This window comes from Siphateles boraxobius, unplaced genomic scaffold (assembly GCF_051911475.1).
Source record: "Siphateles boraxobius isolate OS27281-9 unplaced genomic scaffold, OSU_SipBor_1 1, whole genome shotgun sequence".
Lineage (NCBI taxonomy): Eukaryota > Metazoa > Chordata > Actinopteri > Cypriniformes > Leuciscidae > Siphateles > Siphateles boraxobius.
The window spans coordinates 29,472,537-29,478,555 of NW_027508699.1; the positions used below are offsets into that span (position 1 = coordinate 29,472,537).

Consider the following 6,019-nt stretch of genomic DNA (forward strand, 5'->3'; position numbering starts at 1 on the left):
GAAACATTTTCACTTTATCAGGATAATCTAATTTGAGACTGATCGATCTAAGGCTAGTTTCTCTGTGTTTTAGTGCGCTGTTTTTCTCTACTGACATCATGCCGAATCCGTCAACGCGTTAAATGAGTCAATGCACTAATAACGGCAGATTAACACAGAGATAACCAACAGCAACCGTAACTACCAGTAAGCAGCCATTTAGTCCTGTCCAACCACAGCAGGCTTGAAATAAGCTTATCTACAGTAGATGTAATAACTGCAAACCACCACATCTGTGAGAAGATCAAATCACATACACACCAATAAAGAGGAAAAACTGACTGAATATTTTGATCGCAGAAGCAAAAGCCTAACTACTGACATTGACGGAAACGGAATTTCCGAGGATGAATATGAAGGCAAAACGAGAGATCACAAACCCCAAATCCAGCACAGGTTTAGGTTTCGGCTAAAACCAGAACGAAAAAAGGGGTTCAATTCCGTAGCTATTCACAACATGCGCCTGTTTCATGAAATATAAAACTACGCAGAAATACGATCAAATTTAACACGGAGCCAAAGCGCAAAAAATCAAGTTCCTCAAAATAACACATATTTTATGCCTGGTTTTGCTTTACCAGGTTTGTGTGATAGCTCGGATAGATTGACCCTGACCGCAGAAGTCGTTTCGTTTCCTCGAAAAAAATTTTTTTTCAGAAACACTGATAAAAAGCTGTCTATTTTTAACCCTGAACGAAAGTGTCACTCTTTTTACTCCCGCAAGGACACCGCGGCTCTGTCCTCGACTCTATCCGTCTCTCCCCTCACCTTCTCCGGGCACAGCTGTGCTGAACGCCCGCGGTGTGACATTCACCAACCCCGCGACCGGGAGACCCTGAACATGACTACAGAAAAACTGACCACATATATAATATATACCAAATATGTCCAAACATCATCCAAAACTCGGACTTTAAACCCATTATATGACTTTATACGGCAGTAAATCCAAGCCACTGAGACTGACACCTGACCCCCCCGAAAACGTTAATAGCTATCGCCCCAAATGTGTTTCTGTTTTTAAATAAGAAAAATATTATATATAATGTTGATCAGGTTGAGGATTTGAATCAAAGACATTTTCAGCACGACGATGCGTCTCTTCAATGTGAATATGAGCATGTTGAGCACTGAATATATGTCCCTATTATGGCACATCAAAACACACATCTCACAAATTCACACGTTAAATATAACCAAATAACCATTGCTCAGTAACAGCACCTGAACCGTTTTTACATCAGAAAAATTAGCTCATTCGTTCACACAACGTTAGCAGTGGGGCTAGAACATTTAAACCCTTTAGCACGCGCTAACAGAGCTAACGCTACAAATCCCGTTCCGAGCCCGAAATAAACATCACATCACAATTGAAAACCATACAAAACATGTAGAGATTCTTCTGGACCATTTAATAAACTAACAAAGTGTATAGGTGAGCCCGTTGTCGTCTTTTAAAGGGACTTGCCTCAGGATGATCGCTCCAGGTCCGCTGTCTCTCTCTCTCTCTCCCTCCCTCTAGTCTGTCTGACCGTCAACAACACGCGCACAGACTGAAACCCTTCAGACGCTCGAGCGTCACAGCGAGCGAGAGCGCGCACTAGCAGAACGGATGTCGCGCGGGCGTGTCTGTCTGTCTGCCTCTCTTCCCCAATGTCTTGTGAAGTTCAGACTTGCAAGATTTTTAGGTATAAACCGTGCGGCTGGGTAGTAGTAACTGACTACATTTTATTTTCTATTCATGATTTGCCTACATGTAATTCTCACAATAGAAGTAATTTTTTTTATATAATTCATTGATTATACGTGTTTGATGTATTTTAAATTATCCATCCTTTCTATAAAGGTCTATTGTTTATACGTTCAGAAGTTCTTCCAGGTTTGTGGAATTGCACACACAGACTATAGTCTGTAATCATGAGCTTCTCAATGAAAACTGAGAGCCACACAACATTTATTTACTGGATCTAGTACAGAAATCAGTTCACTTTTAAGAAGAGTTATGCATGTCTAATCAACTCCTGACATACACATTCATTAGCCTACTATTTGAATTATTACTCAATGAGCCATTTATGTATTGATGTCTATAGAGACTTTTGTCTTTTGAACACATTAAAATAATAATTTGCAGGCTATTATGCAATACAGGGATTCCCTAACGTTTTTTGTCAGCTGAACTTTTTATTCTGTAAGCTTTTTGAAGTATAAACCCTTAAAATGTATTTTAATAAGTTAGGTCAATAATAAAATTAAGTCAACAATAATAGTCTAATACTAAAATTAAGTTCACAGTATTTGTCTTGTTTTTATTTTAAAATTATGTATTAAAATTTGTATTATTTAATTACTTTATAGCTTTTCATTAAACTCACAAACCTCAGTCTGGGAAACCCTAATGTAATATTTAATGTACTTCATGTTGCTGATAACAAAGAATGGAATATATTGTCTTTCTCTTTGTATTTTTATATCAATATGGTACAATATTATCCTATTCAAATCAATGTGATAATCGAGTTAGGTTAAATGTAATCTAAAAAGTAATCAAAAAGTAATCAGAATACATTACCTAAAATTAGTAATCTAGATTACATAACAAACTACATTTTTGTCATGTTCTGGGTATAGAATACGAATGCTACGTGTTCAAAGTTCGTCTATGCATGCAGCATCTATGGTCATTTGTGTTACATGTGACAAATTAATGGAATTTTTTTTTTGTTAAAACCAGGTTTCGAAATAAGGGAGTTTTATTGTCAGCAGGGACATTCTAGCTATATATATATAATGGGGTAACTGCGTGCTGCATTTGAATCACTTTGGTGACAGGAAGAAAATGGAAATTAAAATGTCATTACAGCCACTTCCCTATGCTATGATCATGATTTATGTTGAAAGGCTACATGAGCAGATGTCTGTAAATGTTTCACAAATAATGGCTCATCTCAAATGTTCTCTATGAATGAAATTCCTTCGATCACATTTTTTTTTTGTATACGCCTAAGCAATGAATTGTCAAAAGTATAAAACATGTACTATAATAGTCTGTAGTTTTTTTATTATTAGTTATGCATAATTATCGGGGGGTTTTATTAGTTCTTATTTTTTTGTTTTCAGTTTTCATTTTAATTTGTGTTTTTTTTTGTATTTTTATGTGCTTTTGTTATTTTTATTATTTTTGTAATATTACTATTTATGTTTTAATTATTCATCTTAGTTTCAGTTATAGTTCGGTTTTAGTTTTTATGTATTTTGTTATTTTAGTTATAGTTGCCAAGACAACATTTCAAGTTTTTCATCTAATAGTTATATTTTATTTTATTTGAGCTATAACATAAATCTTTTTAATAGTTTAGTTTTTTTACTGTAGTTTTTAGTTTTAGTTTTAGTTTTTTGTTAACCATAATAACCCTTACCTCTAGGGCACTTAAAATGAAATTATACTGTGGAGGAAAGGTTATACTTCAAGAGATTTTTCATCTTTATCATTATCGGATATTATGTTTGAACTGACCTAATTATAAACCAGCCAGACATGTTTATGGACATTAGTTTGAGTAACTGTAACACTAGTACAAATGTTGTGGAGGCTTTTGCCAAGGACATTAAGTAATAGCACTAGAACATTCTCTGTGGCTGAGTAATGGCCTGGAGCCAATCCAGCAGTTTGCTTGGTCCATGGGGCTTCCACTATCCAGCAGGCTTCTTTTTTTTCAATGAACCCATGATGGGGTGCTGGGATCACCTTTGCTTCGATATCCATCTCTGTGTGAGCCATTTGTTAGGTGTCATTTAAATGTTAAATGAGATAGGCAGAGCTGAGGGCCTGAATTCAGCAGTGCATTCACAAACACCAGCTGCATTAACACTTTTAAAGGCTTCTCCACCACACTGACCCAGGTCATGTTCAGGCAAGACGGGGTTGTGAAGATTTGAATAGTTTTGATGTGCTTAGAGGTGTGTTTTTGTTTAGACTGAAAGAGCAAAGGGTTACATTGACACCTGCATTAGAAAATCTAACAATCTTAAAAAAAAGTTTTTTTGTTTTGTTTTTTGTTTTTTTGCATTTGCCAGAATATGCAAAACACCAAAAGGTTAGCAGTAGATTTTAATGTAGCCTTTTCTTATAATTATAATAATTTGGGTAACTGACATGAAATTTTAGCAATGCCAACAATACCTCATCAAGTACCACAGGACCTTCAAATTATTTTATCATTATTATATAACACTGTTTAAAAACAGTGTGTCACATTGGTGTTTAAATAATAACGTTTTATTTCAAATGTTTTTCCACAACACACTTTTATCCAACTGTAATTTGAACATGATTTGCTGGTTGGGTATAAAATAAACATTTTATGAGATCAATGTCACCAGCCTGCATACGGTTTGATGCCCCAGTGATCAAGGCCCATTTCAGTGGCGTTTTAACCATTCGCTGCAGATAGCAAGGTCAGCAGATGTATTGTGAAAGCAGGTGCGCCCACACACACACAGTGTGCTGTGCCTGAACTCCAAACACTAGCGCATTGATTTTTTTTTTCCAGAGGGTAATAACATCATCCCGGTATTGTGAGGAGTAATTTAAACTTAATATGGGTAATTACTCTCCAATAGCTGATAGTTCATTTAAAGCTTGACATAATACTGTTTGCGTGCAGGAGAATGAAGGATAAAGAATGCCAGGAAAATGGATTAAGCGCTGACGGGCCACACAGTTAGTCAGACAGCTGTCTTCATTACAGACTATGGGACTAAGCCCTAAGCACCCCCCTGAGGACGTAGCTTCAGAGAAAATCTATATAGAAATGCATCATCAGACAGCAAGACAAACAAATGCTTATCAGTAGCAGTACTGTTACAAGTGACTCGTGCAGACTCGTGCTACCTGCTCTGAAAAGGTGTTTCGGCTTGTTGTTTAAACACAATCTAAAGGAAATGCACCTGGCTCGCTCCCTAAAAAACGATTCAGAATGGCAGATGTATTTTGTGCAAATACAAAGAATTTTAAGGAGCAGAGTTGGTGCTTCAAACAAAAATGGAATCACGCATTTAATATGCAATAGAATGCAGAGCGTGCAATGAAAGCTAATACTCATAATCACACTGTAAGAAATAGTTTGTGAAAATAGTAAAAAAAAAAAAAAAAAAAAAAGTAATACTTGCAGTTTCTACGTGGTTATTTGTGAAATGTATTAGCAATTTCTAAATGAGAATTGGTTCCCATTTTATATTAGGTGTCTTTAACTACTATGGCCTACATTTAAATTAATCATTTGATGCACTTATTGTGTACATACTTTTTATTTACATTGGACTTGCATTTAAAAAAATACCTGCATGTAATTACAATATAATTACACTGTTAACCCACCCTTAAACCTATACCACCAAACCTGTCCCTAACCATTCCCATATCTCACCTCAATAGCAGCAAAAGTGTCTTGAACACAATAAGTACATTGAACCTAACAATTACTATTTTCTGATAGAAGTACAGTAGTTAAAGACACCTAATATAGTGTTAGGTGTAACCCCCCCCCCCCCCCCCCCCAGTGTATCATCACTAATCAAACACGGTCATACATCTCTACTTTAGAGGGCAACTCTGCTTTCTTCCACAGGGAATTGTGTACCCTGCTCTCCCAAGAAAGAGGACACTGAGACAATGTCACAGAGTACAGTCTGATGCAAAACATTCACATTCATCGGTCCTCACGGATTTACAGTCACGGCCAAAGTCATACAAGGTCTGTGTTTCCACCGGCACTGTGAAAGCCAGACGTGTGAGGCGAGGTCTTCAACCATCTGGCCAACAAGGTGCAGCTCCGCACAGACATGTTATAGGCCTACATATATTTAAATATCAGGAAGTGGATTTAATTTCTAACAAATTTTAAAGTCAGATTATGTATGCATGGAGGCCACCGGTTCACATTGCTGTATTAAATTTTAATATCATGTTTACACATAT

General features: G+C 36.3%; 1 protein-coding gene across 1 annotated transcript in view; it reads right to left on the bottom strand.

The window, feature by feature from the left end:
* The window catches only part of skila (SKI-like proto-oncogene a), a 34,433-nt gene extending 32,821 nt beyond the window's left edge, over positions 1–1,612 (bottom strand). Inside the window, exon 1 of the mRNA XM_077232190.1 lies at positions 1,508–1,612. The gene's annotated coding sequence lies outside the window, so the exon portion shown is untranslated. The remainder of the gene's footprint in view (positions 1–1,507) is intronic.
* Positions 1,613–6,019: the final 4,407 nt, after the last annotated feature.